The sequence below is a fragment of the Euprymna scolopes genome, chromosome 21, assembly GCF_053919585.1.
Source record: "Euprymna scolopes isolate OS-2025 chromosome 21, ASM5391958v1, whole genome shotgun sequence".
Lineage (NCBI taxonomy): Eukaryota > Metazoa > Mollusca > Cephalopoda > Sepiida > Sepiolidae > Euprymna > Euprymna scolopes.
In genome coordinates, this window is record NC_136502.1 from 30,549,854 (window position 1) to 30,570,774 (window position 20,921).

Sequence of the window (20,921 nt, forward strand, 5' to 3'; positions counted from 1 at the left end):
CGTTTATATATATATATTTATATATTCGTTTATATATATTTATATATTCGTTTATATATATTTATATATTCGTTTATATATATTTATATATTCGTTTATATATATATATTTATATATTCGTTTATATATATATTTATATATTCGTTTATATATATTTATATATTCGTTTATATATATTTATATATTCGTTTATATATATTTATATATTCGTTTATATTTATATTTATATATTCGTTTATATATATATTTATATTCGTTTATATATATATTTATATTCGTTTATATATATACTAGCAATCGGTGCCCGGCGTTGCCCAGGTGTTTTGAAGTGTATGCTGAAGAAAAAAAAAACGGTCAATTTTTTTAAACTTTGACCCCTATTATGACCTCTTAACATTTATTGTTTAGGGATCAAGTAAAGTTAATAAGTTAGATCCATGTCCAAGGAATCTATATATAAAATATCACGTGTTTAGACCTTAAATTGTAGGAGGAGTTTGGTAGAGTTCTCAAAGGTCAAATTGTTGAATATTGACCACTTAATCGCCAAATTTCTGTCGAAAACCTATCACATCGATTTTCCCAAATCTCAGTACTCTGTATATCAAATTTCGAATCTGTAGGCTTAAAATTGACAGAGTTTTAGCGTAGGGAAATGCACACAGACGCACAGACACACACAGACACTATCACTTATACATATATATAAACATAAACATCATATATATAAGAATAATAGTACGCCATATATATAACAAAAGACCATTATTTACTGAAGTGAAAGGAAAACCCGGGGGAACTTTACCCAAAAATAAATCTATATTTTTTTGTGTGTATTGATAGTCTGGTACTTATACAGTTTAGTGACGACATTAAAAAATGGAAAAATTGAAAAAAATTTTTTATTGTACGTAACTGTTATAGACTGAAGTTCTACGAAAAAAAAATTTCACTTCATTTGATCAAGTAGTTTTTTTTTTACAGCGAAAAACAATGATTTATCACGGCTACGTCAACGTGGCCATTTTGGAAATGTTATTGCAGGCCCAGGAATTCCCCAAGGGCAGGTAACTGCCGTACATAGCAGAATACCTCCATTTTAGGCCAATCTAGCCCTTTTTTCCCCCCACCAGAATGAGATTTTTTTTTTTGCGAAGACAGATGCCATTTTTGGGGTGTTTTTTTTTTTTTAATTTGTAATAGAAGTAAATAAACGAAGTTTCGAAGTTATCCATGCGTGTCCAACTGCGCATATTTCGAAAATTATCTCGTATAAAAATTCTTCAATTCTTTGCATTCCTCAATTTCTTTGCATATTCAATAGTATTCTTATTTAAAAAAAAAATGCAAAAAAATTGCAGATTTAAAAAAAAAAGAAAAAAAAAACGTAAAAAAATTGCAGATGTGTTGTGCGCATCTCAATATGGCGAGAGAAAAAAAAGGCTAGATTGCGAGATTTGGCCTAAAATGGAGGTATCTGCTAGGTACATTTCCAAAATATTAACACCCCTTTTTTCTATTTATTTAAAAAGAAAATACAACTTTATACAAATTCCCTATTAGTTTTTTTTTCGGTTCTCTTATACGATGATCATCTTTATTTAACTATTACGTGTAATTATATTCATACAGCTATTCTATATGATTTATATTTGCGTAATATTTGCGTAGAAATGAAGAAAATCAAATTTACTGTGTATTTATCGTGTTGCTATAACAACGTGACGTAGCCAAGGACGGTAGTGGACGTGAGTGTGTGTGCGTGTGTGCGCGTGTTTTCGTGCTGTATTGTTTCGTATCTTATCAACTTCTTCGAATCTATGTGTACAGTAATACAAACCCGTTTTTCGAGCTGAATAAATGTGTTACATTGAATAAAAACACGAAAAATATATCCAGTTTGGTAGAAAAGTAACTTATCTTGCCTTTGATAACATTTATTTGTTATATATTTATTTTTTTACAACTTTTTCGAATCTATGTGTACAGTAATACAAACCCGAAATGTAAAGACCACGAGTGAACGCGCGTTTTACATAAAAATAATTATTTTTAAATTTTATCTTTCTAGCTTTAAAAAAAAGTTTAAAAATTTTATCAGCCGGCATATTTATTTTTAAATATTGAAAAATTTCAGGAAAGTAATTTTTGCTAGATTTTCAAAACATTGTTTTCGTGTTGTGTACGTGTCTGCGGCTAGCACCAGAATGGCGGCCGTGATGTCGTAGGTTGGATTGTAAGATTGTGTAAGTTTCGTATTTTTTTAATTTGTAAATAAAAAGTTAGAAAAAAATTAAACCCTTCCAAGATGGACAATAAATAAAGCCATAATATTTTATGGTAAAGTTAAGAGCCTACGAACCATAGTTTTTTAGGAGATGTGATTATTGGATTAACCAATCAGAAATCGTCTGTGGCACACACATCTCTGTTTTTGTAGATATATAGATAGATAGATAGATAGATAGAAGATAGATAGATAGATATAGATAGAAGATTTATATATTCGTTTATATATATATTTATATATTCGTTTATATATATTTATATATTCGTTTATATATATATTTATATATTCGTTTATATATATTTATATATTCGTTTATATATATATATATATATTTATATATTCGTTTATATATATTTATATATTCGTTTATATATATATATTTATATATTCGTTTATATATATATATATATATATATATATATATATATATATTCGTTTTTTCTTTTTTTTATTGTGGTAGAGGGTACTTTATTTTTTTTTCAATACAAATTAAATCAATTAAATTGTTTTTTGTTCTTTCGTTTTAGTTACTTTATTTTAAATTTTCCGTAAAAAATGTCGAAACAAAAAATTTTGCTTTGCGGATATCCATCTTAATATTCTTATTAATTCAAAGAATTATGTCCGTAAATTAATTTTTCATATATACATTATCATTTTTAGTGACCCTAAGAAAAAACTAAACAAAAAGAAAACAAGCGTTGACTTGTTTAAAGTGGATGATTTGTTGATGAATTCAGAGAATGAATGTTGGCTGATACTTTTCAATGTAAAATGCTATTTCTGTTGCTATTCTAATAGAATAGGACTGAACTATAGCGAGTTGTACAAAAAAAAATGCAAGTAATTTTTGATGACCTGATAAAAAAAAACACCAATCTTTATTTTGCTTCTTTTAATTTTTTTCTTTAATTTTTTTCCTATGATTATTAGTAAGTAGCGAATGACTAGACATCAAAATGTTAGACATCAGAGACGTTTAGTGATTAAATGGAATGAAATCGTTACTCTCTTAGAGAAACAAGAAAGAAAGAAAACGTCAACAATTAGGAGTTCAAAATCCCCAAAAGGTTGTGGATAGCAAAACAAACAAACAAACAAACAAACAAACAAACAAACAAACAAACAAACAAACAAACAAACAAAAACTACAAAAACAAAAACAAAAAAAACAACAACAAAAAAAAAACAAACAAACAAAAATCAAACAAAATCAAGAAAAAAAAAAAAACGCTTGAAGAACGCAGGAGAGTACAACAGCCGAAACGTTGTGAAAAGTGATAACAACCAACACGAGAAGAAATTAAAAACTCAGAAAAAAAAATGTCGAAGAAAATAAAATAAAAAACTGAATAAATTAAAAAAAAGAAAAAGAAAGAAAGAAAACGTCTCCAATTGAGAGTTCAGGTTGTGGTTGATGGAAAAACACTTGAAGAACGCAGGAGAATACAACAGTTGAATCCTTGTGAAAAGTGACAACAAATAACACGAGAGGAAATTAAAGACTCGGAAAAAAACCTCGAAACGAATAAAAAAACAAAAAACAAACAAAAAAACTGAATAAACCAAAAAAAAAAAAAAAAAAAAGAAACGAAGAAATAATATCTTAACTTATATACAAAAGATACTTTGTATGTGATTTTGATAGGCTCGAAACAGTTAAGCAGACTTTAAAAAAATCACACAAATATACTTCATGTGTCTGGAAGTGTTCTTAAATAGGTTTTGTGTCGTAATGGTTTTAATAAGTATCGAAAATCTATAATCGAAAAAATCCGATTAAAATTGAACAATCCGATTTGACCAAAGTTAAGACTTTTATACATCTTAACATCACAAGTGTATTTGAGAAGTTTTATCGCACAAACAGAAAATAACAGAAAAATAATTTTATAAAATCAACAGTAGGTTCTCTACAATGTATTATGGACTAAGTCACTGCGGGAAGGCATGTGAAACTTCCTCCTGGTGCACCGTGGTGGGTACGCGACTAGAGTAGGCAATAAATTGATTTAAGTTCAATTAAATCCCGGGCAACATCGAGTCTGCCTGCTATACAATGAAAACAAATGGTGAAAAATAAATAAGAAAGAAATGAAGAAAATAAAAAAATGCGTTAAAAAGAAAAAAAAGAAAAGAAAGAATAACGAAATGTAAGGAAAAAAATAATGAAGAGAAAGGAACGACACGGAAAGATTGAAGAAAGAAAAATAGAACTAATACAGAACCAAAATAGAAACGAAATTCGAATTTTATGAAGAAAGAAAGAAAAAAAAAAGAAAATAAGAAAGAAAAAAGAAATAAACGAAAAGACGAAATTATAAAGATGAAGGAATCGAAAAAAAAAAAAAGAAAACATTTTGGTTGAAATAAATGGCCAAATGTTCGTTTCTCCTGACTGACTTGTAAGACGTGATTGATGGCCAGTGTAAACTTGATTGAAACTTGATTCTATAACACATTTTATGGTCACCCAACAAGGAAGAAGAAAAAAATGGCTGGACATCAATCTAAAAGACTCGCCTTCCCTTTCCTTCACAAATGTCCAGTTTTCTGGTTTTTATCCAAACCATCTTTCATTTCAATTCTTCGTAATTCTTCAATAATTCATTTTCACCATTTCTATTCCCAACTTTACTACCCAACATGGAAATTAGATTAGCAAAGGTTCGACCTGGTTTTGCTTCTTTTACGACACATACACACATGTCAAGGCACAATACCTACTGTAAACGTTTAATTGAACACACGTTGCTATTTTTGCCCATGGGTTATTTACATTTTAACCATTGTGGGTGTAGAATGAAATTGGTATTTGTCGGTATAAAGTCCTCCGATAGTTGACGTGTAAATTATTGCTTAATTCAAGCAAGAATTTTCTTAATAGATTAGACAATTCATGAACGAACAACAAATAAAATAATAAAATAATAGTTTTCAAATTAAATAAAAAAACATTATAAAATGCACAAATATACAAAAAGTATAGACCTCTATCTATTCATTTATTCTATCTCATTTTTATTCTACCTATTCTTTTATTCTACCTATTATTTTATTCTATTATTTCATTCTATCTATTATTTTATTCTATCTATTCTTTTATTCTATCTATTCTTTTATTGTACCTATTATTTCATTCTATCTATTTTTTATTCTATCTTTTATTTTATTCTATCTTTTATTTTATTATACCTATTATTTTATTATACCTATTATTTTATTCTACCTATTATTTTATTCTATCTATTATTTTATTCTACCTATTATTTTATTCTACCTATTATTTTATTCTATCTATTATTTTATTCTATCTATTATTTTATTGTACCTATTATTTCATTCTATCTATTTTTTATTCTATCTATTATTTTATTCTATCTATTATTTTATTCTATTATTTCATTCTATCTATTATTTTATTCTATCTATTCTTTTATTCTATCCCTTCTTTTATTCTACCTATTCTTTTATTATACCTATTCTTTTATTCTATCTATTCTTTTATTATACATATTCTTTTATTCTAATTATTATTTTATTCTACCTATTATTTCATTCTATCTATTATTTCATTCTATCTATTATTTCATTCTATCTATTATTTTATTCTATCTATTATTTTATTCTATCTATTATTTTATTATACCTATTATTTTATTCTATCTATTATTTTATTCTACCTATTATTTTATTCTATCTATTATTTTATTATACCTATTCTTTTATTCTATCTATTCTTTTATTATACCTATTCTTTTATTCTATCTATTATTTTATTATACATATTCTTTTATTTTAATTATTATTTTATTATACCTATTATTTCATTCTATCTATTATTTTATTCTACCTATTATTTTATTATACCTATTCTTTTATTCTACCTATTATTTTATTCTATCTATTATTTTATTATACCTATTATTTTATTATACCTATTATTTTATTATACCTATTTTTTTATTCTATCTATTATTTTATTATACCTATTATTTTATTCTACCTATTATTTTATTCTATCTATTATTTTATTATACCTATTATTTTATTCTACCTATTATTTTATTATACCTATTATTTTATTATACCTATTATTTTATTCTATCTATTATTTTATTCTATCTATTATTTTATTCTATCTATTATTTTATTCTACCAATTATTTTATTCTACCTATTATTTTATTATACCTATTATTTTATTATACCTATTATTTTATTCTATCTATTATTTTATTCTATCTATTATTTTATTCTATCTATTATTTTATTATACCTATTATTTTATTATACCTATTATTTTATTCTATCTATTATTTTATTCTATCTATTATTTTATTCTACCTATTATTTTATTATACCTATTATTTTATTCTATCTATTATTTTATTCTACCTATTATTTTATTCTACCTATTATTTTATTATACCTATTATTTTATTCTATCTATTATTTTATTATACCTATTATTTTATTCTACCTATTATTTTATTATACCTATTATTTTATTATACCAATTATTTTATTATACCTATTATTTTATTCTATCTATTATTTTATTCTATCTATTCTTTTATTCTATCTATTCTTTTATTATACCTATTCTTTTATTCTATCTATTATTTTATTATACATATTCTTTTATTCTAATTATTATTTTATTATACCTATTATTTCATTCTATCTATTATTTTATTATACCTATTATTTTATTATACCTATTCTTTTATTCTACCTATTATTTTATTCTATCTATTATTTTATTATACCTATTATTTTATTATACCTATTATTTTATTATACCTATTATTTTATTATACCTATTATTTTATTCTATCTATTATTTTATTCTACCTATTATTTTATTCTACCTATTATTTTATTATACCTATTATTTTATTATACCTATTATTTTATTCTATCTATTATTTTATTCTATCTATTATTTTATTCTATCTATTATTTTATTATACCTATTATTTTATTATACCTATTATTTTATTCTATCTATTATTTTATTATACCTATTATTTTAGTCTACCTATTATTTTATTATACCTATTATTTTATTCTATCTATTATTTTATTATACCTATTATTTTATTCTACCTATTATTTTATTATACCTATTCTTTTATTCTATCTATTATTTTATTCTATCTATTATTTTATTCTACCTATTATTTTATTCTACCTATTATTTTATTCTATCTATTATTTTATTATACCTATTATTTTATTATACCTATTATTTTATTCTATCTATTATTTTATTCTACCTATTATTTTATTCTATCTATTATTTTATTCTACCTATTATTTTATTCTACCTATTATTTTATTCTATCTATTATTTCATTTTATCTATTATTTTATTCTACCTATTATTTTATTATACCTATTATTTTATTCTATCTATTATTTTATTATACCTATTATTTTATTCTACCTATTATTTTATTCTATCTATTATTTTATTCTATCTATTATTTTATTCTACCTATTATTTTATTATACCTATTATTTTATTCTATCTATTATTTTATTCTATCTATTATTTTATTCTACCTATTATTTTATTATACCTATTATTTTATTCTATCTATTATTTTATTCTACCTATTATTTTATTCTACCTATTATTTTATTATACCTATTATTTTATTCTATCTATTATTTTATTATACCTATTATTTTATTCTATCTATTATTTTATTCTATCTATTATTTTATTCTATCTATTATTTTATTCTACCAATTATTTTATTCTACCTATTATTTTATTATACCTATTATTTTATTATACCTATTATTTTATTCTATCTATTATTTTATTCTATCTATTATTTTATTCTATCTATTATTTTATTATACCTATTATTTTATTATACCTATTATTTTATTCTATCTATTATTTTATTCTATCTATTATTTTATTCTACCTATTATTTTATTATACCTATTATTTTATTCTATCTATTATTTTATTCTACCTATTATTTTATTCTACCTATTATTTTATTATACCTATTATTTTATTCTATCTATTATTTTATTATACCTATTATTTTATTCTACCTATTATTTTATTATACCTATTATTTTATTATACCAATTATTTTATTATACCTATTATTTTATTCTATCTATTATTTTATTCTATCTATTCTTTTATTCTATCTATTCTTTTATTATACCTATTCTTTTATTCTATCTATTATTTTATTATACATATTCTTTTATTCTAATTATTATTTTATTATACCTATTATTTCATTCTATCTATTATTTTATTATACCTATTATTTTATTATACCTATTCTTTTATTCTACCTATTATTTTATTCTATCTATTATTTTATTATACCTATTATTTTATTATACCTATTATTTTATTATACCTATTATTTTATTATACCTATTATTTTATTCTATCTATTATTTTATTCTACCTATTATTTTATTCTACCTATTATTTTATTATACCTATTATTTTATTATACCTATTATTTTATTCTATCTATTATTTTATTCTATCTATTATTTTATTCTATCTATTATTTTATTATACCTATTATTTTATTATACCTATTATTTTATTCTATCTATTATTTTATTATACCTATTATTTTAGTCTACCTATTATTTTATTATACCTATTATTTTATTCTATCTATTATTTTATTATACCTATTATTTTATTCTACCTATTATTTTATTATACCTATTCTTTTATTCTATCTATTATTTTATTCTATCTATTATTTTATTCTACCTATTATTTTATTCTACCTATTATTTTATTCTATCTATTATTTTATTATACCTATTATTTTATTATACCTATTATTTTATTCTATCTATTATTTTATTCTACCTATTATTTTATTCTATCTATTATTTTATTCTACCTATTATTTTATTCTACCTATTATTTTATTCTATCTATTATTTCATTTTATCTATTATTTTATTCTACCTATTATTTTATTATACCTATTATTTTATTCTATCTATTATTTTATTATACCTATTATTTTATTCTACCTATTATTTTATTCTATCTATTATTTTATTCTATCTATTATTTTATTCTACCTATTATTTTATTATACCTATTATTTTATTCTATCTATTATTTTATTCTATCTATTATTTTATTCTACCTATTATTTTATTATACCTATTATTTTATTCTATCTATTATTTTATTCTACCTATTATTTTATTCTACCTATTATTTTATTATACCTATTATTTTATTCTATCTATTATTTTATTATACCTATTATTTTATTATACCTATTATGTTATTATACCTATTATTTTATTCTATCTATTATTTTATTCTATCTATTATTTTATTCTAAATATTATTTTATTCTACCTATTATTTTATTCTATCTATTATTTTATTCTACCTATTATTTTATTCTACCTATTATTTTATTCTATCTATTATTTTATTCTACCTATTATTTTATTCTACCTATTATTTTATTCTATCTATTATTTCATTTTATCTATTATTTTATTCTGCCTATTATTTTATTATACCTATTATTTTATTCTATCTATTATTTTATTATACCTATTATTTTATTCTACCTATTATTTTATTATACCTATTCTTTTATTCTATCTATTATTTTATTATACCTATTATTTTATTCTATCTATTATTTTGTTATACCTATTATTTTATTCTACCTATTATTTTATTATACCTATTATTTTATTCTATCTATTATTTTATTATACCTATTATTTTATTCTATCTATTATTTTATTCTACCTATTATTTTATTCTACCTATTATTTTATTATACCTATTATTTTATTCTATCTATTATTTTATTATACCTATTATTTTATTCTACCTATTATTTTATTATACCTATTCTTTTTATGCTATCTATTATTTTATTATACCTATTATTTTATTCTACCTATTCTTTTATTCTATCTATTATTTTATTCTACCTATTCTTTTATTCTATCTATTCTTTTATTATACCTATTCTTTTATTCTATCTATTATTTTATTATACATATTCTTTTATTCTAATTATTATTTTATTATATCTATTATTTCATTCTATCTATTATTTTATTCTACCTATTATTTTATTCTATCTATTATTTTATTCTAACTATTATTTTATTATACCTATTCTTTTATTCTACCTATTATTTTATTCTACCTATTCTTTTATTCTACCTATTCTTTTATTCTACCTATTATTTTATTCTATCTATTATTTCATTCTATCTATTCTTTCATTCTATCTATTCTTTTATTCTACCTATTATTTTATTATATCTATTCTTTTATTCTACCTATTATTTTATTCTATCTATTCTTTTATTCTACCTATTATTTCATTCCATCTATTCTTTTATTCTACCTATTATTTAATTCTATCTATTCTTTTATTCTACCTATTATTTTATTCTACCTATTCTTTTATTCTACCTATTCTTTTATTCTACCTATTATTTTATTCTATCTATTATTTCATTCTATCTATTCTTTTATTCTACCTATTATTTTATTATATCTATTCTTTTATTCTACCTATTATTTCATTCCATCTATTCTTTTATTCTACCTATTATTTAATTCTATCTATTCTTTTATTCTACCTATTATTTTATTCTACCTATTCTTTTATTCTACCTATTCTTTTATTCTACCTATTATTTTATTCTATCTATTATTTAATTCTATCTATTCTTTTATTCTACCTATTATTTTATTCTATCTATTCTTTTATTCTACCTATTATTTCATTCCATCTATTCTTTTATTCTACCTATTATTTAATTCTATCTATTCTTTTATTCTACCTATTATTTTATTCTACATATTCTTTTATTCTACCTATTCTTTTATTCTACCTATTATTTTATTCTATCTATTATTTCATTCTATCTATTCTTTTATTCTACCTATTATTTTATTATATCTATTCTTTTATTCTACCTATTATTGTATTATATGTATTCTTTTATTCTCCCTATTATTTTATTCTATCTATTATTTTATTCTATCTATTATTTCATTCTATCTATTCTTTCATTCTATCTATTCTTTTATTCTATCTATTATTTTATTCTATCTATTCTTTTATTCTACCTATTATTTTATTATATCTATTCTTTTATTCTATCTATTCTTTCATTCTATCTATTATTTTATTCTATCTATTATTTTATTCTATCTATTCTTTTATTCTACCTATTATTTTATTCTATCTATTATTTCATTCTATCTATTCTTTCATTCTATCTATTCTTTTATTCTACCTATTATTTTATTATATCTATTCTTTTATTCTACCTATTATTTTATTATATGTATTCTTTTATTCTCCCTATTATTTTATTCTATCTATTATTTTATTCTATCTATTATTTCATTCTATCTATTCTTTCATTCTATCTATTCTTTTATTCTACCTATTATTTTATTCTATCTATTCTTTTATTCTACCTATTATTTTATTATATCTATTCTTTTATTCTACCTATTATTTCATTCTATCTATTCTTTTATTCTACCTATTATTTCATTCTATGTATTCTTTTATTCTACCTATTATTTTATTCTATCTATTCTTTTATTCTACCTATTATTTCATTCTATCTAATTTTTTATTCTACCTATTCTTTTATTCTACCTAATATTTCATTCTATCTAATATTTTATTCTATCTATTCTTTCATTCTACCTATTCTTTTATTCTATCTATTCTTTCATTCTACCTATTATTTTATTCTATCTATTCTTTCATTCTACCTAATCTTCTACCTAAGAAAGACAATGGTCCATTAATTTCTAAAAAAAAGTTTTTCTTGTTGAATTAACGGTTCCATTTGAGAAAAAGTTGGACTGGCCACATCAGCGTAAATTGGAAAGATATGAAAATCTACGAAAAGAATGTACCAGAAACGGCTGGAAAACCATTGTATTTCCCATCCAATCCGGACGCCGAGGTTTTATTGCGAACTTAACCTCCACGTTCTTTAATAATTAAGAAAAATACAAGAATTAACAATTTTATTTTAGTAAGAATGATGACGAAAATTCTAGTAAGAAAGATTACGAAATAGTATTCGTTCTTACTAAAATAATAACAGGGGAATACATCTATGGTAATAATAAAAATAAAGTTCGTTTCATTTTGTTTTCGAGTTTCCGATTTGATTTTTAAGTTTTATATGCGCGGACGTTTTTTTTTTAATGGTGATTTGGACAGGGTAATCCGAGATAGACGTATGCAAACAATAAACTACAATTCTTTTTTTTGAGCGAATGATTAAGCCAACAGAATATGGACCATTTTTCCTGTTGACTAAAACTTCATGTACAGTTCTATGAGGTTCATTCTCCCAGGCCAGCGTCTCTCGTCTTTCGGTGGAGTAAGCTTATTGCTTGCTGCTGAGGCGCCTCTAACGCAGAATGCTCACAGGGCTGCCCAGCAATTTTTAATAGACCTGAGTGCTCCTCCTTTTGGGGGATGCTGGCGTGATTTTCCCCAACTTCCGATCTTGCGTCACATCTTCCTGCAGTGGGGAGGAAGTAAATAACAGCAATAAAAATATTAAAACGAACTTGGTTGCTTGATGAGAGAGTTTTGTTGTCTTTTTTAATTCTTTAAATGCAATCTTTTTTTGTTTTTTTTTGTTTATTTCTAATTGACTTTAATTTTTGTATTTTAATATATTCGTTGTTTGTTTTTAAATTTCAGAATCAGTTTTGCCCGGCGTCGTTGTTGGTAACCGTGCAGACCGTGACCGTCAAAACCACGCGGATAAGAAGAACATTTTCATTAGCACTCAACAGAAGATGTTTGACCACATTCAGAAACGAATGAACAGAGCTGGAGCAAGGGTGGAAGAAATGAATATAAGAATTGAAGAGAGAAAATAAAGTATGTATAAAAGCACAAAGAAAAGAAGAGATAAAAGATAAAAAAAAAAACAACAAAAATAAAAGATACCAGAAAAGAATTAATGACGTGTAGCAGCAAACAAAATAAAGAACTTTTTTTTTTTTTTTTTTTTTTTGCGAATTGCTGCCTTTATGTTAAGCGATTCGGACACAACTGACCAATCGGTTGGCAGAGCGGATGAATTTCATGCGTCCCCTGGGAACTATTTTTAGTCCCTTGGAAAAACAAAGAGAAGACAACTTGTCAGAGGGAACTCAAGCGGCAAGCAAGACATATCTCTCTCTCCTGTCACTGTCAACTGGACGCAGCAGATTATCAACTCTCGCCGGAGAAGCTGACGACTCACCAGGCGCTTCGGCATACCAACCATCGCCGAAGAAACAGCTTACTTCATCCTGGTCGGCCTACTTTCTATATTTAATAACTCTTTTTCGTTTTTTATTTATTTATCTTTTTTTTTGCTTTTTTAGCTTTATTTTGTTTGCTGCTTCATCAACTCTTTATCAACTCTCACCGGAGAAGTTAGAGTTGATAAGCTGTTGCGTCTTGACGAGAGAGAGAGAGAGGGAGAGAGAGAGAGAGAGAGAGAGAGAGAGAGAGAGAGAGAGAGAGGTAAGTACCTATTTACTATGCCTCCACACGGGACAGAGTTAGACACCAGGGTCGTTTTTTAACGTGGAGAAAAGGTACAAAAATAAAAATTGTCTCAGTCGTGAAGGGTTTCTGCTCCACCGAAAGAGAACAAGAAATAGAAGTGCAGCATCTGAAGAACAGATGGTATTTATTTGCTCCCCCACCGAGCAAATTAGGCACAAGGCCGATTTTTAATGTGAGGAGTGAAGGGAGGGGGAAGGGAAAAAGGGGACCAGCTCCCGAGAGGTGGGAAATGGGAGCTGGTTAATGGTCAGGCATGTGGGGTTGCCCCCACATCTGGTCTTTGCTAGTCATAGCTAGTCATAGCTGGCAGCATCTGAAGAACAGATGGTATTTATTTGCTCCCCCACCGAGCAAATTAGGCACAAGGCCAATTTTTAATGTGAGGAGTGAAGGGAGGGGGAAGGGAAAAAAGGGACCAGCTCCCGAGAGGTGGGAAATGGGAGCTGGTTAAAGGTCAGGCATGTGGGGTTGCCCCCACATCTGGTCTTTGCTAGTCATAGCTAGCCTTAGCTAGTCATAGCTTGCAGTATCTGCCGGAACAGATTGTATTTATTTGCTTCCCCACTGAGAAAATTAAGCACAAGGCCGTTTCTTAATGTGGAGAGAGAGGGAAGGGGGAGGGGAAGAGGGGACCAGCTCCCGATGGGTTGGAAATGGGAGCTGGATAGTGACAATTGGTATGAAGGGTTGCCCTACATTGACCAAGGTCTGATATGTGGGGTTACCCATACATATGGTCTTTGCTTGCAGTATCTGTCGGAACAGATGGTATTTATTTGCTCCCCCACCGAGCAAATTAGGCACAAGGCCGATTTTTAATGTGAGGAGTGAAGGGAGGGGGAAGGGAAAAAGGGGACCAGCTCCCGAGAGGTGAGAAATGGGAGCTGGTTAATGGTCAGGCATATGGGGTTGCCCCCACATCTGGTCTTTGCTAGTCATAGCTAGTCATAGCTAGTCATAGCTTGCAGTATCTGTCGGAACAGATGGTATTTATTTGCTCCCCCACCGAGCAAATTAGGCACAAGGCCGATTTTTAATGTGAGGAGTGAAGGGAGGGGGAATGGAAAAAGGGGACCAGCTCCCGAGAGGTGGGAAATGGGAGCTGGTTAAAGGTCAGATATGTGGGGTTGCCCCCACATCTGGTCTTTGCTAGTCATAGCTAGTCATAGCTTGCAGTATCTGCCGGAACAGATGGTATTTATTTGCTCCCCCACCGAGCAAATTAGGCACAAGGCCAATTTTTAATGTGAGGAGTGAAGGGAGGGGGAAGGGAAAAAGGGGACCAGCTCCCGAGAGGTGGGATATGGGAGCTGGTTAAAGGTCAGGCATGTGGGGTTGCCCCCACATCTGGTCTTTGCTAGTCATAGCTAGTCATAGCTTGCAGTATCTGCCGGAACAGATGGTATTTATTTGCTCCCCCGCTGAGCAAATTAGGCACAAGGCCGTTTTTAATGTGAGGTAAAAACCAGCTCCCCTAAAAGTAGGCAAAAAGGGGGCACTCTGGTTACCAAAAATAATAATTGTCCCAGTATAGAGGGTTTCCCCTCCATTGACTGGTACAAATCATCTTAAGTGCAGTATCTGCCGGAACAGATGGTATTTATTTGCTCCCCCACTGAGCAAATTAGGCACAAGGCCGTTTTTAATGTGAGGTAAAAACCAGCTCCCCTAAAAGGGGTCACTCGTGTTACCAAAAATAATAATTGTCCCAGTATAGAGGGTTTCCCCTCCATTGACTGGTACAAATTATCTTAAGTGCAGCATCTGCCGGAACAGATGGTATTTATTTGCTCCCCCACCGAGCAAATTAGGCACAAGGCCGATTTTTAATGTGAGGAGTGAAGGGAGGGGGAAGGGGAAAAGGGGACCAGCTCCCGAGAGGTGGGAAATGGGAGCTGGTTAAAGGTCAAGCATGTGGGGTTGCTCCCACATCTGGTCTTTGCTAGTCCTAGCTAGTCATAGCTTGCAGTATCTGCCGGAACAGATGGTATTTATTTGCTCCCCCACTGAGCAAATTAGGCACAAGGCTGTTTTTAATGTGGGGTAAAAACCAGCTCCCCTAAAAGTAGGCAAAAAGGGGGCACTCTGGTTACCAAAAATAATAATTGTCCCAGTATAGAGGGTTTCCCCTCGATTGACTGGTACAAACTATCTTAAGTGCAGCATCTGCCGGAACAGATGGTATTTATTTGCTCCCCCACTGAGCAAATTAGGCACAAGGCCGTTTTTAATGTGAGGTAAAAACCAGCTCCCCTAAAAGGGGTCACTCTGGTTACCAAAAATAATAATTGTCCCAGTATAGAGGGTTTCCCCTCCATTGACTGGTACAAATTATCTTAAGTGCAGTATCTGCCGGAACAGATGGTATTTATTTGCTCCCCCACTGAGCAAATTAGGCACAAGGCCGTTTTTAATGTGAGGTAAAAACCAGCTCCCCTAAAAGGGGTCACTCTGGTTACCAAAAATAATAATTGTCCCAGTATAGAGGGTTTCCCCTCCATTGACTGGTACAAATTATCTTAAGTGCAGTATCTGCCGGAACAGATACTACACTTTGATCTTGACCAAAAGGCCAAGAGAGGTAGGTAGGTAGGTAGGTAGGTATGTCTGTCTGTCTTGCTTTCTTGCTGGTTGAGTCCCCTCTAACGAGTTTTCTGTGTTTCTCCAAGGGCCTAAAACTAGTTCCCTAGCGGACAGATCTGCTCTGTTAACCGATTGGTCAGTTGTGGCCGAATCGTTTAGCACAGAGGCAGAAGAAAATAGTTTTTTTTAATTTTGTTTGCAGCTATAGATGAAATAAAAAAAGAAATAGAATAATTAATGAAAAAAATGATAGAAAACGGAAGAGAGAAAAAAAGAAAGAAAATGAGATAAAAAGAAAAAAAGGAAAAGGGGAAGAAAGAAACTGATTTATATCTTGTTAATGTGACCGTAAAGAAAGGAAGACAAAAAGAAATCCATTTACTCTTTCATTTACAATTTAGAAATAGATTGCAAGTTGCTGTGGATCAAGTTGGCCCTTCGAAAGAAAAAAGAAAGAAAGATTTGAATATAAATGATAAATATTTGTTAAGAAAAGAAGACAATATTGCGAAACAACTATTTTCTACATTAAAATACAATAACAAATAAGAGTTAATTAATTAAATGTCCTTTTCAAAACTAATATGCAAATTAGTTAATCTTTCGACTGATATTTATACACGAGAAACACATAAAAAAGATAGTGCGTTTATTGCGTGAATTGAATTAAATTGAAACAAGCTGAGTATGCAGGGATCCTTTCCACGAGTGAAAAAAAATACTTTCACCATGACTATTGTTTGTGCAAAATTTACTAAAAATTCAAGGAGTTGCTATTGAGAAAAGGGCGAACAAACAAATGGACAATGATTTTGGGGCAAGTTTTACTCTATAATGGCCCCAACGGGGGCAGCCAGAGTCATGCTGGAAAATCCGTTCAGGCAAAAAATTACTTTCACCATCACTAATGTTTGTACAAAATTAAAAAAAAATCCAAGGCGTGGTTATGAGAAAAGTGAGAACAAACGAGCGGAATTACTAAGTCCAATCTCTCTTTTGTCGTGGGACCAATAAAGCGTTTTGTGTTTACCGTTCCGACTTTCTCTTTCTCTCTCTCTCTCTCTCTCTCTCTCTCTCTCTCTCTCACACACACACTATGTGCCAATCGATTTCTATTATCTATGAAGTTCTGTTCATAATATATTTATTGACATTGAAGCAACCTATTTCTGGCCGCAGATTTGTATCAGATATGTACACAAATAAAAGACTTGCGGACATTCCATGTCAAGAAATTGGATTTAAACGAATATAAAAATAAAGCTTGAACATAAAAAGGTTCTTTGCATTGAATGCAGTGAAACAACTTACACTGGAAATTTTGTTTGTGATCGGGACCCCAACATGCTTTTGATGTGGGTGGTCTCGTAATGGATACGAGGGTGCGTAGATGTTATTCACTGACGTAGATGTTCAAAAGTTTTTCTTTTAAGCATGCTGTCTTCTGTTCTCTTTGTGCATTTGGTGTTTCGTACGAGTTTGTGTGTGTGTGTGTGTGTGTATTTGTGCGTGTGTGTGTGTTTATTTGATGTGTAAAGTCAATATGCATATCTAGAATTTGTATTCCTTCAGAAAAAAGGAAATGAAATTCTATTCATGTGTAGTATCTTCCCTACCATCGTTATGTTGTGACGTGTATGTTAGCAAGATATAATATGTGCAGCTTTGTATATATACATACATATCGTACACTTATGTATAATAATTATGAAACTATATGGACTTTTCTTGCTTGCTTGCATTTTGTCTTCGACAATTTTGCGGTTTCATCTTAAAAACGGGATGACAGGTGAATTTATATATATATATATATATATATATATATATATATATATATATATAGTTTAGTGTAGTTGCCGGTGACCCGACCATGAGGCAGGTAGTACTGGGTTACATGGTACCAGTAGCACATGACATGACCTGACATAAATATATATATATACCTACCTACATACATACATACATACATACATACATACATATATATACATATATATATATATATATACATCTCTATATAGATACATACATATATACATATATATACGTACATATACACACATATATATACATATACATGCATATATACGTATATATATACATATACACACATATATACATATATACATATACATACATATATATACATATACATACATATATATATATATATTTAAATAAGGGAGTAGTCACCAACAATGTGTATTTTTTAACATTATTATTCCGTGTCTTGGTTTTTCATTGAGAATTATGTTTGGATCATTGCAATAATGTTTTTAAGTCATTGAAATCTTTTACGTACGTTTCAGACGGTCTGATGCGTCCTTGTCAGAAATTATTTTCAAATGTGAAAAAATGGCGATTTTCGTTAGTTTGAAGTTTTTCCAAGGGGTGGAGGCTTGTAAGTGTTTATTATACATTGGTATGCTGAATTTTTATTGCTTTTTTATTGCTTTTTTATTTGGTTTGTCCAGGGAGATTTTGACCTCGCTGTAGTCAGTCGCTATCTCTTTCTGCTAATGTGTTTTTCTTTTCCTTTAGGGTGGGGTAGGTTGTGTGTATGTGTGTGTGTGCGTGTGTGTTTTTTTGTGTGTGTGTGCGCGTGTGTATGCATGTGTGTGTTTGCTTTTATTGGTTTGGGAATGTGTATATTGTTTTATAGTATTTTGGGGGTATTTGCTTTCTTAGGAAGGCGGCTGTGGTCCGAGGTCGTTACTAATGTGTATGTGTGGGGAGGGGGGACTGGCTCTTCTGAAGTAAGGGTAGGGGTGCTTTCATTCTATTTTGATATTTATTTTTTGGATTCTTGGATTTTAGTATTGTGATTTTTTGTTTTAGTCTTATATTATGTTTGTTTAGAAAGAGGGGTGTATTTAAAATAGGGGATTTTTTAATGTTTCTATTTATTTGTCTCCCCATGTGGGTATGGCCAGCCCCAGGATCGGTTCCTGGTATGGGGAAGATTTTGTTCCCCAGAGGGGGGCATTGGGGGGTGTAGGTATGGGAGGGGGATGATAGAAGGGAAGATCGTCGTTTCAGTCATGAGGGGGTTCTCCTCCCCTGACTGAGGAGGGAGCGAGGTGTTGGAACAGATATTATACTATGTTTCGAGGTTAAGTAGGGTTGGTATTGTTTAGTGTGTTGTATCAGAGATAGGGGTGTTATGTCTGTGTGTGGTTGTATGCGCGCACGTGTGTGTGTTTTAATGTGTCGGTTCTGATTTATGTGTGGGTGTGTGTATGTGTATGGGTGTGCATACGAGTGTACCTTGCATTTCATGTTTTTGTTTGATGGTATTAGGTTCTGTCCAGTTCAGGAGTGAATTTGGTGATGAAGTTTTTTTTCTGTGTAAGTAAATAAAAATAATTGTCTGTTTGGAAGATTGGCATTATTTTGAAGCTGTTTCCACTGCATGAGTGTACGTGTTTTGAAACATAGAGGTGTCTGTTATCTGTAATTTTCATGTTGCTCTTATGTAAGGCCACTCTATTGCTGAAATTTTTGGTGGCGCCTATGTAGGATTTGTTGCATGTTGTGCATCTTAGTGCATATACTACATTTCTGGAGATGCAATTTAGATCCTTTTTTATTTTGAATGTTTGTGCTGGGTTTCTGAATGTGTATGTGTTACCTTCTATTATTATGTCACATACTCTACATCGCGGTTTGTTGCATTTTGTAACTCCTTTTGTAGTGTGTGGGACGAGTTTTGAGGAAGTTAGGATGTGTTTTAAGTTTTTGGGTTGGCGTTTGCTTTTTATTATTTTTGTTGTTTTAAGTATGTTGTTTAGTTTGTCGTTCTGATTGAGGAGGATAAGGTTTTTTGTTATCTGTGTGAATAGTTCTGGGATTTTTGTGTTGTGTGTAGAGACGTATGCTAGAATTTGTTCTTTGTTGTGTTCTTTTGGGGTTCTTAGTTGGTCTATTGGAATTTTTTCAGCCAGTTCAATACCTTTCTGTATTAGTGGTAGTGGGTATCCTCTTTTCCGCAGTGTTATTTGTAGTTCATTCAGTCTAGTTGAACGGAGGTGTCTGTATGTTACTATGGTGCAGACTCTACGTGCAAGGGAGTAGGGTATTGATTTTAGACAGTTTTTAGGATGGTGGCTTTTGAAGCGTTTACGTACGTTTCAGACGGTCTGATGCGTCCTCGTCAGAAATTATTTTAAAATGTGTAAAAATGGCGATTTTCGTAGTTAGTTTGAAGTTTTTCCAAGGGGTGGAGGCTTGTAAGTGTTTATTATACATTGGTATGCTGAATTTTTATTGCTTTTTTATTGCTTTTTTATTTGGTTTGTCCAGGGAGATTTTGACCTCGCTGTAGTCAGTCGCTATCTCTTTCTGCTAATGTGTTTTTCTTTTCCTTTAGGGTGGGATAGGTTGTGTGTATGTGTGTGTGTGTGTTTATGTGTGTGTGTGTGTGCGCATGTG

At 28.5% G+C, this 20,921-nt stretch overlaps 1 protein-coding gene and 1 pseudogene across 7 annotated transcripts in view; both read right to left on the reverse strand.

Annotated features, from left to right (window-relative positions):
* The window catches only part of LOC145242090 (endothelin-converting enzyme homolog), a 955,595-nt gene that overhangs the window by 140,911 nt on the left and 793,763 nt on the right, over positions 1-20,921 (reverse strand). The gene's annotated exons all lie outside the window — the stretch shown is intronic.
* Positions 16,347-16,492, reverse strand: LOC145243274 (U2 spliceosomal RNA; annotated as a pseudogene).